The 18,736-nt window shown below is 45.0% G+C and overlaps 4 non-coding genes across 4 annotated transcripts; all 4 read left to right on the top strand.

Annotated features, from left to right (window-relative positions):
• Positions 1-16,257: 16,257 nt before the first annotated feature.
• Positions 16,258-16,329, top strand: LOC123728824 (small nucleolar RNA SNORD30). The gene has a single exon (XR_006760596.1). It is a non-coding gene; the product is annotated as a small nucleolar RNA SNORD30 (small nucleolar RNA).
• Positions 16,330-16,662: 333 nt separating this feature from the next.
• LOC123728849 (small nucleolar RNA SNORD22) lies at positions 16,663-16,789 on the top strand. Its single transcript, XR_006760621.2, has one exon. It is a non-coding gene; the product is annotated as a small nucleolar RNA SNORD22 (small nucleolar RNA).
• A 528-nt stretch (positions 16,790-17,317) lies between these two features.
• Positions 17,318-17,387, top strand: LOC145861866 (small nucleolar RNA SNORD31). The gene has a single exon (XR_014381552.1). It is a non-coding gene; the product is annotated as a small nucleolar RNA SNORD31 (small nucleolar RNA).
• A 766-nt stretch (positions 17,388-18,153) lies between these two features.
• On the top strand, positions 18,154-18,223 carry LOC123728833 (small nucleolar RNA SNORD31). The gene has a single exon (XR_006760605.1). It is a non-coding gene; the product is annotated as a small nucleolar RNA SNORD31 (small nucleolar RNA).
• The last annotated feature ends 513 nt before the right edge of the window (positions 18,224-18,736 follow it).

Below are 18,736 nucleotides of genomic sequence, written 5' to 3'. Positions count from 1 at the left end.
ACCAACACTAACCATGGTGGGGTGACTGAATTTAATATACAGTTACACACCAACACTAACCATGGTGGGGTGACTGAATTTAATATACAGTTACACACCAACACTAACCATGGTGGGGTGACTGAATTTAATATACAGTTACACACCAACACTAACCATGGTGGGGTGACTGAATTTAATATACAGTTACACACCAACACTAACCATGGTGGGGTGACTGAATTTAATATACAATTATACACCAACACTAACCATGGTGGTGTGACTGAATTTAATATACAGTTATACACCAACATCTAACCATGGTGGTGTGACTGAATTTAATATACAGTTATACACCAACACTAACCATGGTGGGGTGACTGAATTTAATATACAGTTATACACCAACACTAACCATGGTGGGGTGACTGAATTTAATATACAGTTACACACCAACACCAACCATGGTGGGGTGACTGAATTTAATATACAGTTATACACTAACCATGGTGGGGTGACTGAATTTAACAGTTACACGCCAAAACAAAAAATGGTGGGGTGACTGAATTTAACAGTTACACGCCAAAACAAAAAATGGTGGGGTGACTGAATTTAACAGTTACACACCAACACTAACCATCGATGGGGTGACTGAATTTAATAAAGAATTTGGTATTTTATTAGGATCCCCATTAGCTGTTGCAAAAGCAGCAGCTACTCTTCCTGGGGTCCACCAAAACATGAAACATAATACAGAATGGCATAATACAGAACATCAATAGCTCAAGGGCAGAACTACATAAATTTTTTAAAAGGCACATGTAGCCTACATATCAATACATACACACACTATCTAGGTCAAATAGGGGAGAGGCGTTGTGCCGCTAGGTGTTGCTTTATCTGTTTTTTGAGACCAGGTTTGATGTTTATTTGAGCAACATGAGAAGGAAGTTCCATGCAATATGGGCTCTATATAATACTGTACGCTTCCTTGAATTTGTTCTGGATTTGGGGACTGTGAAAAGACCCCTGGTGGCATGTCTGGTGGGATAAGTGTGTGTGTCAGAGCTGTGTGTAAGTTGACTATGCAAACAATTTGGGATTTTCAACACATGAATGTTTCTTATAAAAAGAAGAAGTGATGCAATCAGTATCTCCTCAACTCTTAGCCAAGAGAGACTGGCAGCATAATATTTATATCAGCCTTCTGATTACAATTAAGAGCAAAACGTGCCGCTCTGTTCTGGGCCAGCTGCAGCTTAACTAGGTCTATCCTTGCAGTGATGGACCACACGACTGGACAATAATCAAGATGAGGGAGAACTAGAATCTGCAGAACTTGCTTTTTGGAGTGTGGCGTGAAAAAAGTAGAGTGTCTCTTTATTACGGCCAGACCTCTCCCCATGTTTACAACCATTGAATCTACAGTTGAAGTCAGAAGTTTACATACACTTAGGTTAGAGTCATTAAAACTCGTTTTTCAACCACTCCACAAATTTCTTGTGAACAAACTATAGTTTTGGCAAGTCGGTTAGGACATCTACTTTGTGCATGACACAAGTAATTTTCCCAACAATTGTTTACAGATTATTTCACTTATAATTCACTGTATCACAATTCCAGTGGGTCAGAAGTTTACATACACCAAGTTGACATCATTTGAGTCAATTGGAGGTGTACCTGTGGATGTATTTCAAGGCCTACCTTCAAACTCAGTGCCTCTTTGCTTGACATCATGGGAAAATCAAAACAAATCAGCCAAGACCTCAGAAAAAAATTGTAGACCTCCACAAGTCTGGTTCATCCTTCGGAGCAATTTCCAAATGCCTGACTTTGTTGTCCTTAAGCCATTTTGCCACAACTTTGGAAGCATGCTCACCTGTACAAACAATAGTATGCAAGTATAAACCACATGGGACCACGCAGCCGTCAAACCGCTCAGGAAGGAGACTTGTTCTGTCTCCTAGAGATGAACATACTTTGGTGAGAAAAGTGCAAATCAATCCCAGAACAACAGCAAAGGACCTTCTGAAGATGCTGGAGGAAACAGGTACAAAAGTATCTATATCCACAGTAAAACGAGTCCTATATCGACATAACATGAAAGGCTGCTCAGCAAGGAAGAAGCCACTGTTCCGAAACCGCCATAAAAAAGCCAGACTATGGTTTGCAACTGCACATGGGGACAAAGTTTGTACTTTTTGGAGAAATGTCCTCTGGTCTGATGAAACAAAAATAGAACTGTTTGGCCATAATGACCATCGTTATGTTTGGAGGAAAAATGGGGATGCTTGCAAGCCGAAGAACACCATCCCAACCGTGAAGCACAGGGGTGGCAGCATCATGTTGTCGAGTGTGTTGCTACAGGAGGGACTGGTGCACTTCACAAAATAGATGGCATCATGAGGGAGGAGAATTATGTGGATAAATTAAAGCAACAGCTCAAGACATCAGTCAGGAAGTTTAAGCTTGGTCGCAAATGGGTCTTCCAAATGGACAATGACCCCAAGCATGCTTCCAAAGTTGTGTCAAAATGGCTTAAGGACAACAAAGTCAAGGTATTGGAGTGGCCATCACAAAGCCCTGACCTCAATCCTATAGAACATTTGTGGGCAGAACTGAAAAAGCGTGTGCGAGCAAGGAGGCCTACAAACCTGACTCAGTTACATCAGCTCTGTCAGGAGGAATGGGCAAAAATTCACCGAACTTATTGTGGGAAGCTTGTGGAAGGCTAACCGAAACGTTTGACGCAAGATAAACAATTTAACAGATCCACAGATGAGGCAATCTCTATTGCACTCCACACTGCCCTTTCCCACGTGGACAAAAGGAACACATATGTGAGAATGCTATTCATTGACTACAGCTCAGCGTTCAACATCATAGTGCCCTTAAAGCTCATCACTAAGCTAAGGACCCTGGGACTAAACACCTCACTCTGCAACTGGATCCTGGACCTTCTGATGGGCCGCCCCCAGGTGGTAAGAGTTGGTAACAACTCATCTGCCACGCTGATCCTCAACACGGGGGCCCCCCAAGGGGGCGTGCTCAGTCCCCTTCTGTACTCCTTGTTCACTCATGACTGCAAGGCCAGGCACGACTCCAACACCTTCATTAAGTTTGCCAATGACACAACAGTGGTAGGCCTGATCACCGACAAAATGAGACAGCCTATAGGGAGGAGGTCAGAGACCTGACTGTGTGGTGCAAGGACAATAGCCTCTCCCTCAACATGATCAAGACAAAGGAGATGATTGTGGACTACAGGAAAAGGAGGACCGAGCACGCCCCCATTCTCATCGACGGGGCTGTAGTGGAGCAGGTTGAGAGTTTCAAGTTCCTTTGTTTCCACATCACCAACAAACTAACATGGTCCAAGCACACCAAGACAGTCGTGAAGAGGGCACGACAAAACCTATTCCCCCTCAGGAGACTGAAAAAGATTTGCCATGGGTCCTCAGATCCTCAAAAGGTTCTACAGCTGCACCATCGAGAGCATCCTGACGGGTTGTATCACTGCCTGGTATGGCAACTGCTCGGCCTCCGACGGCAAGGCACTAGAGAAGGTAGTGCGTACGACCCAGTACATCACCGGGGCCAAGCTTCCTGCCATCCAGGACCTCTTTACCAGGCGGTGTCAGAGGAAGGCACTAAAAATTGTCAAAGACTCCAGCCACCCTAGTCATAGACTGTTCTCTCTGCTACCACACGGCAAGCGGTACCGGAGCGCCAAGTCTAGATCCAAGAGTCTTCTAAACAGCTTCTATCCATTTACATTTACATTTAAGTCATTTAGCAGACGCTCTTATCCAGAGCGACTTACAAAATGGTGCATTCACCTTATGATATCCAGTGGAACAACCACTTTACAATAGTGCATCTAAATCTTTTAAGGGGGGGGGGGGTTAGAAGGATTACTTTATCCTATCCTAGGTATTCCTTAAAGAGGTGGGGTTTCAGGTGTCTCCGGAAGGTGGTGATTGACTCCGCTGTCCTGGCGTCGTGAGGGAGCTTGTTCCACCATTGGGGTGCCAGAGCAGCGAACAGTTTTGACTGGGCTGAGCGGGAACTGTGCTTCCTCAGAGGTAGGGGGGCCAGCAGGCCAGTGGTGGATGAACGCAGTGCCCTTGTTTGGGTGTAGGGCCTGATCAGAGCCTGAAGGTATGGAGGTGCCGTTCCCTTCACAGCTCCGTAGGCAATCACCATGGTCTTGTAGCGGATGCGAGCTTCAACTGGAAGCCAGTGGAGAGAGCGGAGGAGCGGGGTGACGTGAGAGAACTTGGGAAGGTTGAACACCAGACGGGCTGCGGCGTTCTGGATGAGTTGTAGGGGTTTAATGGCACAGGCAGGGAGCCCAGCCAACAGCGAGTTGCAGTAATCCAGACGGGAGATGACAAGTGCCTGGATTAGGACCTGCGCCGCTTCCTGTGTGAGGCAGGGTCGTACTCTTCGAATGTTGTAGAGCATGAACCTACAGGATCGGGTCACCGCCTTGATGTTAGTGGAGAACGACAGGGTGTTGTCCAGGATCACGCCAAGGTTCTTAGCACTCTGGGAGGAGGACACAAGGGAGTTGTCAACCGTGATGGCGAGATCATGGAACGGGCAGTCCTTCCCCAGGAGGAAGAGCAGCTCCGTCTTGCCGAGGTTCAGCTTGAGCTGGTGATCCGTCATCCACACTGATATGTCTGACAGACATGCAGAGATGCGATTCGCCGCCTGGATATCAGAAGGGGGAAAGGAGAAGATTAATTGTGTGTCGTCTGCATAGCAATGATAGGAGAGACCATGTGAGGATATGACAGAGCCAAGTGACTTGGTGTATAGCGAGAATAGGAGAGGGCCTAGAACAGAGCCCTGGGGGACACCAGTGGTGAGAGCGCATGGTGCGGAGACAGATTCTCGCCACGCCACCTGGTAGGAGCGACCTGTCAGGTAGGACGCAATCCAAGCGTGGGCCGCGCCGGAGATGCCCAACTCGGAGAGGGTGGAGAGGAGGATCTGATGGTTCACAGTATCAAAGGCAGCAGATAGGTCTAGAAGGATGAGAGCAGAGGAGAGAGAGTTAGCTTTAGCAGTGCGGAGAGCCTCCGTGACACAGAGAAGAGCAGTCTCAGTTGAATGCCCAGTCTTGAAACCTGACTGATTAGGATCAAGAAGGTCATTCTGAGAGAGATAGCAGGAGAGCTGGCCAAGGACGGCACGTTCAAGAGTTTTGGAGAGAAAAGAAAGAAGGGATACTGGTCTGTAGTTGTTGACATCGGAGGGATCGAGTGTAGGTTTTTTCAGAAGGGGTGCAACTCTCGCTCTCTTGAAGACGGAAGGGACGTAGCCAGCGGTCAAGGATGAGTTGATGAGCGAGGTGAGGAAGGGGAGAAGGTCTCCGGAAATGGTCTGGAGAAGAGAGGAGGGGATAGGGTCAAGTGGGCAGGTTGTTGGGCGGCCGGCCGTCACAAGACGCGAGATTTCATCTGGAGAGAGAGGGGAGAAAGAGGTCAAAGCACAGGGTAGGGCAGTGTGAGCAGGACCAGCGGTGTCGTTTGACTTAGCAAACGAGGATCGGATATCGTCAACCTTCTTTTCAAAATGGTTGACGAAGTCATCCGCAGAGAGGGAGGAGGGGGGGGAGGGGGAGGAGGATTCAGGAGGGAGGAGAAGGTAGCAAAGAGCTTCCTAGGGTTAGAGGCAGATGCTTGGAATTTAGAGTGGTAGAAAGTGGCTTTAGCAGCAGAGACAGAAGAGGAGAATGTAGAGAGGAGTGAGTGAAAGGATGCCAGGTCCGCAGGGAGGCGAGTTTTCCTCCATTTCCGCTCGGCTGCCCGGAGCCTTGTTCTGTGAGCTCGTAGTGAGTCGTCGAGCCACGGAGCAGGAGGGGAGGACCGAGCCGGCCTGGAGGATAGGGGACAGAGAAAATCAAAGGATGCAGAAAGGGAGGAGAGGAGGGTTGAGGAGGCAGAATCAGGAGATAGGTTGGAGAAGGTTTGAGCAGAGGGAAGAGATGATAGGATGGAAGAGGAGAGAGTAGCGGGAGAGAGAGAGCGAAGGTTGGGACGGCGCAATACCATCCGAGTAGGGGCAGAGTGAGAAGTGTTGGATGAGCGCAAGAGGGAAAAGGATACAAGGTAGTGGTCGGAGATTTGGAGGGGAGTTGCAATGAGATTAGTGGAAGAACAGCATCTAGTAAAGATGAGGTCAAGCGTATTGCCTGCCTTGTGAGTAGGGGGGGAAGGTGAGAGGGTGAGGTCAAAAGAGGAGAGGAGTGGAAAGAAGGAGGCAGAGAGGAATGAGTCAAAGGTAGACGTGGGGAGGTTAAAGTCACCCAGAACTGTGAGAGGTGAGCCATCCTCAGGAAAGGAACTTATCAAGGCGTCAAGCTCATTGATGAACTCTCCAAGGGAACCTGGAGGGCGATAAATGATAAGGATGTTAAGCTTGAAAGGGCTGGTAACTGTGACAGCATGGAATTCAAATGAGGAGATAGACAGATGGGTCAGGGGAGAAAGAGAGAATGTCCACTTGGGAGAGATGAGGATTCCAGTGCCACCACCCCGCTGGCTCGATGCTCTAGGGGTATGCGAGAACACGTGGGCAGACGAAGAGAGAGCAGTAGGAGTAGCAGTGTTATCTGTGGTAATCCATGTTTCCGTCAGCGCCAGGAAGTCTAGGGACTGGAGGGTAGCATAGGCTGAGATGAACTCAGCCTTGTTGGCTGCAGACCGGCAGTTCCAGAGGCTGCCGGAGACCTGGAACTCCACGTGGGTCGTGCGCGCTGGGACCACCAGGTTGGAGTGGCAGCGGCCACGCGGTGTGAAGCGTTTGTATGGCCTGTGCAGAGGGGAGAGAACAGGGATAGACAGACACATAGTTGACAAGCTACAGAAGTGTTGTTTCTTGTATTATTGTCTCTTGTGTCTTTAGAGAACTGTTTCACTTTGATATCCTTTTTCTTCTGTCCTGATTTTCTCTTTCTTTTCTTCTGTTAACTAGATATTCTTTGTTGTTCTTCGTTAGCTAGCTAGCTTCTTCCAAAAAGAGATCCCCAAGCCATAAGACTCCTGAACAGCTAATCAAACGGCTACCCAGACTATTTGCATATTTTTCACATCATCCACATGAGAGTCACAGCAAAGTCTTTTGTATGATTTCTTAGACACTATTTTAGGCCCAGCTGTTGGAACTTTTGCTTTCCAGGATATAGCCACTATATTGTGATCACTGCATCCAATGGCTACGGATACAGCTTTAGAACAAAGTTACACACCAACACTAACTATGGTGGGGTGACTGAATTTAACAGTTACACACCAGCACTAACTATGGTGGGGTGAATGAATTTAACAGTTACACACCAGCACTAACTATGATGGGGTGACTGAATTTAACAGTTACACACCAGCACTAACTATGATGGGGTGAATGAATTTAACAGTTACACACCAGCACTAACTATGATGGGGTGACTGAATTTAACAGTTACACACCAGCACTAACTATGATGGGGTGAATGAATTTAACAGTTACACACCAGCACTAACTATGATGGGGTGACTGAATTTAACAGTTACACACCAAAACTAACCATGGTGGTGTGACTGAATTTAACAGTTACACACCAAAACTAACCATGGTGGGGTGACTGAATGTAATGAACAGTTACACACCAACACTACCATGGTGAGGTGACTGAATTTAAGTGACACACCAACACTAACCATGGTGGGATGAGTGAATTTTAATAACTGATACATTAAAGTGAAGCACTGGTTGGCAGAAAACCAACCAACCACTGTAAACAGTTATCACTCAGTATGATGGTACTGTCTAGTAGCATCTGAGAGGTGTACTACAAAGCAGCATCAATGAGCTAGCCAGCTAATTTTCATAAATAACCGCAAATTAATTGATTTGAGTTCATTCAAAACGCTGACGTGAGTTTTGGTTGTTGAGTCAATTAGACCACGGCCATTTCAAGCTTACCGGTATCTTTCTAAAACTGTTTTCCTGCTTTGTGATGTTATCCCACTCCTTGTTGTTTGACATGACAAGCAGTGCAGTGGCATGATGGTACAAACACACTGGTACCCAGAATGGCCTACTAGTGTTTCTCAACCTTGTTCTAATCAGAGACAGGAAAGCTATGTTTTGTGCAATTGCACATTTAGGGGCGGTTTCCTGGAAACCAATTAACCCTAGTCCTGGACTGAAAAGCATCTGTGTCCGGGAAACTTCCCCTAAAACTAGCATTATAGAACTGATTAAGTTGTCAGCAAACAACATCCCACAGAGCGGAGGTTGAGAAACACTGAAGCTTCTTCAGATGCGTTTTATTAATGCACACCCAGGATGTTAATCTGCAGTGAAGACGCGTGCAGCGATGTCATCCAGTAGCCAGTCTGCTCCGGTCAGTAGGTTCTCTCCAGTCACAGCACTGCAGCCGATGATACACCAGTGGTGGGTCTTAATGTCATCCAGGCCCAGGGCCTACACACACACACACACACACACACACACACACCACCACACACACACACACACACACACACACACACACACACACACACACACACACACACACACACACAAATAGATGAATCAAGTATTAGACATGAAATCAAAGTTATCAACCAATGTATTTCCAACCCACTGATGATAAATACTTAAATTGTGTGGGAGTGTGTGTGTGTGTGTGTGTGTCTTTGTGTGTGTGTGTGTGCGTGCGTGTGTGTGTATATATAAGGGGGGTACTCTGTTCTCGTAGGTGTGAAACAGCATGTGTGTCCAAACCATTACAGTATGGAAATTGTAAAGGATATGGTCACGTGTCAAACGTTAGCAGACGAGAGAAGGCTGATATTGAAGAATCTGTGAATGGAAAATGTTGCATCTGTGGTGGGTATCATACTCCGGACTTCCTTGAGTGCCCTGTTCGGGTGAAGGAGGTCAAGGTGCCAAAGATCAGGGCTGCTCAGCGGATCTCCTATATGGAGGCTGTGAAGAGAGTCAAAGGGGCAAGAAGTTGAAGTTATGGCAGTGGATGTATTGCAACCAGTTGCTAGTGTTTTAACTATTTGATAGTTTATTAGGATCCCCATTAGCTGTTGCAAAAGCAGCAGCTACTCTTCCTGGGGTCCACCAAAACATGAAACATAATACAGAATGGCATAATACAGAACATCATTAGACAAGAACAGCTCAAGGACAGAACTACATACATTTTTAAAAAGGCAAACGTAGGCTACATATCAATACATACACAAACTATCAATCGGTTGATCTGGATAAACTCATTGTGAAGGTGGATTTTGTAGCATTTATAGCCACAGTGATTAATTGTACAGGACAAGTGTCCAAGAAGTCCAAGAAGCTGGATATCATTATATCTTCTGCAGCCAGAGAAGATTTCGCATAAGCACGAATACAAGGACTTTTGTCACCAGGAAATGTCCTGCCCTCACAGGAGGCTTCTGAGGCTGTGTTGGACCTGATTAGAATGAGGTTTTTACAGAAAAGCAGGTTGATTTTATTTAGTTAATAAATTTTTTGGTAGTTTGTATGATATTTTATTTATTTTTACCCAAATGTTTTCCTTTTTATCCACCCGCCCAGTAGGTGACGGAATGCACATTTAATTGTTGTGAACGCCATTATACCATAGAAGAAGGAGGAGGAGGAGGAGGGGGACAGCGACATCAACATCTGGTCATTCATTGATTTTCATTCTGGTCAGAGAGAGTTGTTGTGATTTCTCCTCTCTGTGTGTAAACTTTTTCATTTTCTCCTCTCATGATGCTGACGACTCGGTAGAGAATATGCCTCTCAGGTAAGCTGCATATTACTGAAATGTCTGCCATGCATGGTACAATCACTCACTTTAGCGGCAGTAAAACGATACAAGCGTTAGTTTGCCAACTGGCTAGTTTGGTGGTTTTTGTTATCGCCTAGCTTACCACGTGTCATGTTGGTGTTAGCTAGTAGGCTAGCTTTCCAGGTAGGAGAAGTGACCACCATCACTCTCTTACCGAATCAGACTTTGAAGAAGAAAATGATCAGATTCTGAGTAGCATTTGGCCCCTGATTCGACTGTCGTTGCTGCGCTAATGGCACCTTATTCTCAACAGTTTACTACTGATTAACGTTGATCTGGTCAAAAGTAGTTCACTGTATTGGAAATAAGGTTCCTTTTTCTCTCTGTGTAGTGGTGCTACCATGCTCTGTTTTAGCTCTCTCTCTATGTAGTGGTGCTACCATGCTCTGTTTTAGCTCTCTCTTTATGTAGTGGTGCTACCATGCTCTGTTTTAGCTCTCTCTTTATGTAGTGGTGCTACCATGTTCTGTTTTAGCTCTCTCTTTATGTAGTGGTGCTACCATGCTCTGTTTTAGCTCTCTCTTTATGTAGTGGTGCTACCATGCTCTGTTTTAGCTCTCTCTTTGTGTAGTGGTGCTACCATGCTCTGTTTTAGCTCTCTCTTTATGTAGTGGTACTACCATGCTGTTTTAGCTCTCTCTCTATGTAGTGGTGCTACCATGCTCTGTTTTAGCTCTCTCTATGTAGTGGTGCTACCATGCTCTGTTTTAGCTCTCTCTTTATGTAGTGGTGCTACCATGCTCTGTTTTAGCTCTCTCTTTATGTAGTGGTGCTACCATGCTCTGTTTTAGCTCTCTCTTTATGTAGTGGTGTGGCCAGTGTTGCCAACTAATTTTCAGGGTAAGTTGCTAGAGGCAGGTTGATGTGATGCAGAATAGACAATAACGTTACTCAAATATATAAAATAAAAAATCCCAGCTCCCCTCCCCATGAGGCTTTTTGGTAGGCCATCATAGTAAATACTAATTTGTTCTTAAGTTACTTGCCTAGTTAAATAAAATGAACATTGCTCTGGTCAAAAGTTGTAACGTAAACTAACTCACTTTTTTACGTCGCGCTGGTCCATACAATTGACCTTATTTTAGCGCCCAAAAAACGTAATACTTCCAGATCAGCTGTAATATCAATACCATTTATAAAGCGCAATTTCTCCCCTTTCCAACAAAATCAATGACGAGGCCTTCATGATGCCCACCTCTGCATGATTCAAGAAGGCGATGAGCTCCGTCGGGTCTTTTTAAAAATGGCGGGTGGGGAAGCTAAACCTATTGGGTGACACGGGAACCAAACCGGCTGCGCAGGGGCGCCATCGTGCATAAATGTATTTTGTCTCCCCAGGACTTGCAGCGCGTCTGCGTCAGAAATAGGAATGACTCCTATTTTTTCCCTTTGGCAACGCAGACGCTCGTTGACGTGCGTGAGCAGTGTGGGTGCAATAATTGAATAACATACATTTTTGAATCTATTTTGCAACACTCGCACGTTGCAACACTCGAGCAAAAAATGACTAGGTATCCCCCATATCCTGTCCCTTGTTTTCAAACGGTGAGTGAAGTCCTACACCTGGTGTAGGAATTCGTTGCTTTATGTGTGCTGTACGTTACACCATTACCATGTCAATCAACGCTTGAATAGAAATGTATTTCACACCCCAGATTTTGATGTCAACACAGTCAAATTAGTTTTCTTTGCAGCCTCGTTTGAATGTCGCGGTTGTGCACATTTGTACGGAATGGGGCTAGTCTTTGTGCTAGCTTTAGTTAGCAAAGCTACCTTTAATTTACCTCATACTGGACTCTGACATAAAGTCCTCCGGATGTTCAGCATTTAACTGGCTCATAAGTGACTGACTGTAAATGATAATCCTCAAAGACAAGCATTTGTCAGATAATTATTTACATTTTTATATTTTAGTCATTTAGCAGACACTCTTATCCAGAGCGACTTACAGTAGTGAATGAATACATTTCATTAAAAAAAATTCTCCGTACTGGTCCCCCGTGGGAATCGAACCCACAACCCTGGCGTTGCAAACACCATGCTCTACCAACTGAGCCACACGGGACAATTATAATTTTCTCTGTGAAGCTACTCTTTGATTTGATGGGCTCTATTTAAGAACCTATCCTCTCATAGAAACCAAACTATAACTAACATTATTTTATGATTCCTTCTCTAGAATACCTGATTCCAGACCACGAGACTGATGTACTTTGTGAAAATCCAGGTTGGTGAAATGTCAAGACACTGGCTTCATTTGAAATGATACTCTACTTCCCTTTATAGTGCACTACCATAAACCAGGACCTGTGCACTATAAAGGGAGTAGGGTGTGACTTTGGATGCAGACTCTTTCACTATCCCCTTTTGGCTGGCCAACTATACAAGATGGCTACTGGGACATGCTACAGTCCCAATGATGTTAAACTTAGCTCAGGTTGAACTGATGTGAAACGACATGAACTACTGAGTGACTGTATATAAATGCAGCAGTTAGTCATCGTATTTCTCAATCGGCAAACTAATACAATGTTTGCCTTTCCTTCTCCAGGGTTTGGGTGCTGTGGTCAGTGGAATTGCAGCGTGGACTCCAACATACTGGTAAGTTGTGTTTCTGAAACTGTCCCAAATGGCACCCTCTATAGTGCACTACTTTTGACCAGAGCTTTAAGGGCCCTATTCAGAAGTAGTGCACTAGAAAGGGAGGTCTTTCCCAGAATAACAATCGTTCTCTGCAACCACATGATAAACCTTTTGGAATCTCGTTTGTCTGAATTCCTGTTGATGTTAAATGACCTGACACCCTGCTGAGTAGTCTAGTTAAATGTCCTCTACTTTTGTTTTTGTTTTACAGTTGACTGTCCTGAAACAAGATGGCTGTTCTGGGCTGCTTTTAAACCTCTACAGGATCAGTGTCCTGAAATCTGGACAGCTGCTGCTCAATATGTGACTAGAAAGGCATTCTAAACAACAGCCAACTTTCTGGGACATCGACATGTCTTATATCGTCAGAAAGCTTAAATATTTGTTAATCTAACCGCAGTATCTAATTTACAGTAGCTATTCCAGCGGGACAAAATACCATGCTATTGTTTGGGGATAGTGCACAACAACAAAACGCTTATCAATGCAACTTGTTTGATACATTCACCTCTGACATATTGGCTACACAACACGTCAATTAGCCTAATGAAGGTAAGCCGTCGTTAGGCACCAATGAGACCAGCGGTGTCCACTTGATTGACAGTCTTGGTTCAAGGACCACATATCATTTTGAAAACGATCTAGCTAGATAGCCAATGAGCTGGGCTTTCCAGCAGAATGTGAACGCCTTTTGTACTACAAACAACCATCATGCTAGAGCTGTGGGCAACAGTGTTCATTCTCTGGTGAAAGCAAACAGGACTCACGGTAGTTAATGATACGCAGTGGTTCGTTCTCTTCTACAAACTTTTGTCAAAACTAAAAAAAGAAAACATGGCTACTACTAGTGGAAAAGCTACATCCAAGTTTACAAATTTGGATGAGAACATTGCAGAAATGGACTGGGAGAGTGACATAGAACTGATGGATGAGGACTCCATGAGTGAGTACAGTTTTGATTCCAGTGAGGAAGAAATGTTTTTGGAAGGAGAAGATCCACTTTTAGATCAGTAAGTAAAATAGGTTTTTGCGTCTCATGCTAATGCAGTTGTTTTAAATGGTTGCATATTCATTTGAGATATTTCTATATAGTTATATGGACCTGAGGCATATAATGTATTAGCATAGCCTATGTGTGTTTTCTGTTGGCTATGACATGCTGTTGTTTTTGAGTGTCTTAATGCCTGTTGGTCCACATATTTCATTATAGTGATTGTGTTCCCCATACTCTATATAATATAGATGAGTGCTGTGTATTTGATATATTGACGCAGTGCTCACTCCCTGCTAAAATAAAGGTTAAATAAAATAAGGAATAGGAACTTGAGTTCTAAACATTTTATTTATTTTTTTAATCCTCAATAGATGTAGAGACTCTGATGACCTGTGGGAGCCACCTCCAAAGAAACCACATTCAAGTCCATCCCACACTGATTCAAACATAGGAAGTGGTTCCTCCAGTCTGACCCCTGCTGCTGTCTCTGGCTCCACACCCACCCGTCCATCTAGAGGTGTTATGAGTCCAGACCAGAAGCGGAGGAGGGCCAGTGTACCAGCGGCAACTTCAACCGAGGGAGAGGACCGTTGGCGCACTGTGCTAGAGGATGATGTGGAGCCACTTCCACCAACATTTAGACCTAAAAGGCAGCCAGGACCTCAGCTGGACATGACTGGAAAGTACAGCCCCCTTCATCTTTTCCAGCTGTTTTTCTCCTTGTCAGTTCTTGATTTGCTTTTGTCTAACACCAACAAGTATGGGGCTAAGAAGCATGCAGGCAAGAAAGAGGCATGGAAGCCCATTTCCATCCAAGAATTATACTGTTACATCTCACTGGTCATTTATATGGGCGTTGTGAAGTTGAAAACCCTGAAGGACTACTGGAGAAGCTCAAGACTCTACCAACTGCCTTTCCCCACAACTATCATGTCTTGTAAGAGGTTTATGACTGTCTCGCGGGCGCTTCATATCAGTGACCCACAAGCTGACGAGAACAATGACAAGAAGAAGGGGACAGCAAGCTTTGATAGGCTCTGCAAAATCAAACCTCTCTACTCCAGCATTGTTGAGGCCTGCAAGACCCATTTTCAGCCTGCCCAGAACCTGTCCATAGATGAGAGAATGGTAGCCTCAAAGGCCAGAATTGGCATCAAACAATATATGCCTAACAAGCCAACAAGATGGGGTTACAAACTGTTTGTTTTGGCAGATTCTGCGTGTGCCTACACTTGGAATTTCTTTGTTTATGAGGGGAAGTCCATCTCAGCCACCGGTATGGGACTTGGTTATGATTCCGTAATGAAATTATTGGAATTTCCACTGCTGGGGAAGGGCTACAAACTGTTTGTGGATAACTTTTACACAAGCCCTACTCTGTTTACAGACCTGAGGAAGCTGAATGTATGGTCTTGTGGAACCATTCGTCCCAACGGAGTGGGTTTTCCCAAAACAAAAGTAAACGACATGCCTAAGAGGGCTGAAAGGGGTACCATGAGATGGATTCGTAAAGATGACCTGCTCTTTGTAAAGTGGATGGATGCCAGAGAGGTGGTCATGTGCTCCAGTATCCACAAATCGTACAGTGGCGATCACATCGGCAGGCGTGCGAAGGACGCTAATGGGACATGGACCAAGAAAGCTGTCCCCGTTCCAGCTGCTGTAAAGGATTACAATAAGAGCATGGGAGGTGTGGACCTGTCTGATGCGCTGATTGGCTACTACAATGTTCTCCACAAGACAATGAAATGGTACAAGACATTGTTCTATCACTTCATCGACATTGCTGTGGTGAATGCATTCATCCTCCAGAAGGAAATGGCTAGGATCTGTGGAAAGACCCCCATGACACAGCTAGCCTTCAGAGAGCTGCTCATCCAGGAGCTTGCTGACTACGGCACAAAGTCCACTGCAGCACCTTCTGTCCCCTCTACCTCTGTCCCCTCTACCTCTGTCCCCTCTACTCCTGCCTCCAGTGATGTTCACCTTCCAAAATACATCACTGCAGACCTGAATGTGCCTCGGGGCAAAAAAGCCACAGTAGGGAGGCGTCGTTGTGCTCTGTGCCACAGGAAATGTCCCATCACCTGCACTACTTGTGCTGTTACCCTCTGCTTTACAGCGGAGAGAGACTGCTATGGGCCTTGGCATCAGCAGCTCAATCTGGTGTAGAGGACTGTGGGTGTTCTAAATACTCTAAATGTAAATATGTTTTTTCTCCCTTTGTTTGTGGTGTGTACACTTCTGACATTAGAGCAGCGTTGGCTGCTAACTTGGCCGTTTATCTTAAATAGTTCACTTCTGTGTTTTGGGAGGCATTGGATCAGCGTTCTCGTCGCATCTCCTGTTAGTAACTTGTATATAGGGATGCTAATGATCCATTATGTATGACATTCCTGGGAGTGTGTAAACTTAGTTTTATTATTAAAGCATTTTAGTATGTTCTCTATAGGTATGTACTTTTAAATGAACCAGTTTGGCCACTTGGGTACATTTGGGGAAAACTCTAACAGGCAGTTAGATTTGGGTATTTTATTTTAGGTGGAAATTGAGATGGATCCTTATCTATGCAGGTATGGATCCATCCAGTCTAAATGGATATTTTAACACCAGTCTTTAATATGTCCTAGAAGTGGTAGTTCAGTGTGAAGTTTGATTTCCTTTTTAAATATTATTTTATTATGTACCAAACATTTCTATTCAACTTTTTTTTACTTGGCAGGTTTAGCTGTTTACAGTTTGTTTGCAGTTTGAGCTATCCCGTCCCTCTGCTGAACATGATGAATATTCTCTTTGGAATCTCGTTCGTCTGAACTCCTGTTGAGAAAAGGAATAGCTGACTTCAGCAGAGGGCTACGTAACCCTGTCATAAAGGCTACATATGTTATGTCTAACCCCCTCCTTGTGCCTGCCTGGTATCTGGTCCCCACCAAGAGATTATCTTGAAGCTTTTGTCTTAGGTTTCCTCTGTATGTGGCTGAACAGGGAGCCGTGATGCCAACTAGACTGGTGAGTTTTGGTTAATGAGTACGTTTGGTAACTGTCATGTGAAATGAATCTAGTCATTGTATCTTAACCAGAGCCTCTGCCTTAGCCACAAGCTATAACCAGTCTAGTGTTCATACTCACTGCAAATAAGGGTGAACAGTTGATGTTTGGTAGTCATGGTGACTCTGGCTCCTGGTGATGACACCCGCACTCGTCTTACGCCCTGCGTCGACGACAGAACCTGCAAAGGTGGACCCACTGGCGTTGCCATGGCAACAAGGGGCCAGCTGGTTGGGGTTACCAACTGTCTGATGGGACCAGAGACTCACACAAAATGGCTGTTGGCTCTGCGTTGTTGATCCAAAATGGCCGCCATTAGATTTAAGATCAAGAAGTAGATGCAAGATCGTTCATGAAATGCTAGTAGCAGCACAAATCACTGGGGTTGATGGGCCACTCAGAATGTAGTCAGTTTATTTACTGTTTCTTGCAGTACCATCAATACAGTTGAAGCGGGATTGAAGTTAGGATACTGACTTACAAATAACTAGTGTCCTGATGTAGTACAGGGCCCTTGTCAGCACTCCCATATTTAGTCTCTCAGGGTGGTAGTGCTGGTCTAGGATCAGTTGTCTTTCAGATAGTTGTGTTACCTCCCCAGCTGATTGGTTACCCCTCTGATCTATCAGCCAATAAAGCAGTCTTTAATGTCCTGCTGTTCAGCATGTTTATTTAGCCTCCTCTCCTTCAGGTCCTGATGGTGGTACCAGACTGGTCACTAGAAGATGCCTGTTACTGAACTACCTCAAGGTGTGTATGATCCACTTAACTTCTGTCCTTTATAATGTAGAAGTGATGATTTCCTGTTACCGCCCCAGTCTGATGTGCAGCTGACTGATTGGTTACTGAACTGATCTCCACTACAGCAGTGTGTTCTGGGGACCCAGAGGAGTGGTGGGTCCCCAGGATTAGATAATGCTGTGCTGTAGACTGATCTAATGTTGGACCACTAGTTCTTACAACATCACTTAATAATCCCTCAACTCTCCTCCCCAGTTTGTCCTTGTGGGTCTGCAGTCTTCAGGAAGGTGTGTATGATTTTGTTTTGACAGCATCTTCACTCACTGACCCTCCACCTCTTGGACTTGCTACCAACTCCACCTACCTTCTACATACTCATTAATGTCACTGAGTGAACTACAATTCCCATGAACACTTAACTACAGCGCACACCCACCACATGGAACATTCTGGAATGCTGTACGTGATGATGGATGCACATGACAGTTGGTTGGCTTCTGTCCGGTGCTCTGTGGCTGGCATCAACCCAGGTTTCCCATCGGGCCTCCTGTGGGTTGGGCAGACACTGACAAGCCTGCTCTTGGTTAAGGGGCAGGGGTAAGGTGGGCTGCCTGCCTGGAGGGAGGGTGTCTGGGTGGGAGGCTTGGAGCCAGTCCTTGGCCCGCTGGATGGCTACAATGACTAAAGCTGGAGACTGATCTCATTTCAGAATTCTCTGCATGTAGTCTGCAGTACCTAATGTACTTCTACATAATGTTTAATTGTAATCTGGTCCTAACTGTTCCAGCCTGGCCACTGGAGAACTGTTGCTGCACTACCTCAAGGTGTGTAGGATCAACTTTCACTTTGATCTGTTGCCTTTAACTTCTGTCCTTTATAATGTAGAAGTGATGATTTCCTGTTACCGCCCCAGTCTGATGTTCAGCTGACTGATTGGTTACTGAACTGATCTATATTCTAGAGCAGTGTTTCACAATCCTGGTTCTGGGGACCCAGATGTAAGGCTTCGTTTAGACAGACGGCTCAATGATGATCTTTCACTAATTAGTCTTAAATAATCAGACCCTAATGTTGACTGCAGGTATTTACTAAAGTAGCTTCAATATAAACTTCAGAGAAATAATCTAAATGTTATTGGTGAAACCCTGTTTTCCAAACACCCTGGTATACCACCCAAGCCTAGTTCTAGGGGGGAAAACACTTGTTGACAGTTGGGTCCCCAGGATTAGAATACACTGCTATAGACTGATCTCATGTCTCACTACTAGTTCATACAATGTCACTTCATGCTTTCCTACTTTCTCCCTCTAGGTTTCTGCCCCCTGGTTGAGGTCCTAGTGTCTGCAGTGTTTGGAAAGGTGTGTGACTTTAGACAGCATCTTAACTCTCCTTCCACATGAAGCATTCTGGAATGTTGTAAATGATGAGTCACAGTCAGCATCCAGTCAGGTGGCTGTCCTGTC

Source organism: Salmo salar, chromosome 18 (genome assembly GCF_965601325.2).
Source record: "Salmo salar chromosome 18, fSalSal1, whole genome shotgun sequence".
In the NCBI taxonomy this organism is placed as follows: Eukaryota; Metazoa; Chordata; class Actinopteri; order Salmoniformes; family Salmonidae; genus Salmo; species Salmo salar.
This window is presented reverse-complemented; position numbering and strand designations above follow the sequence as displayed.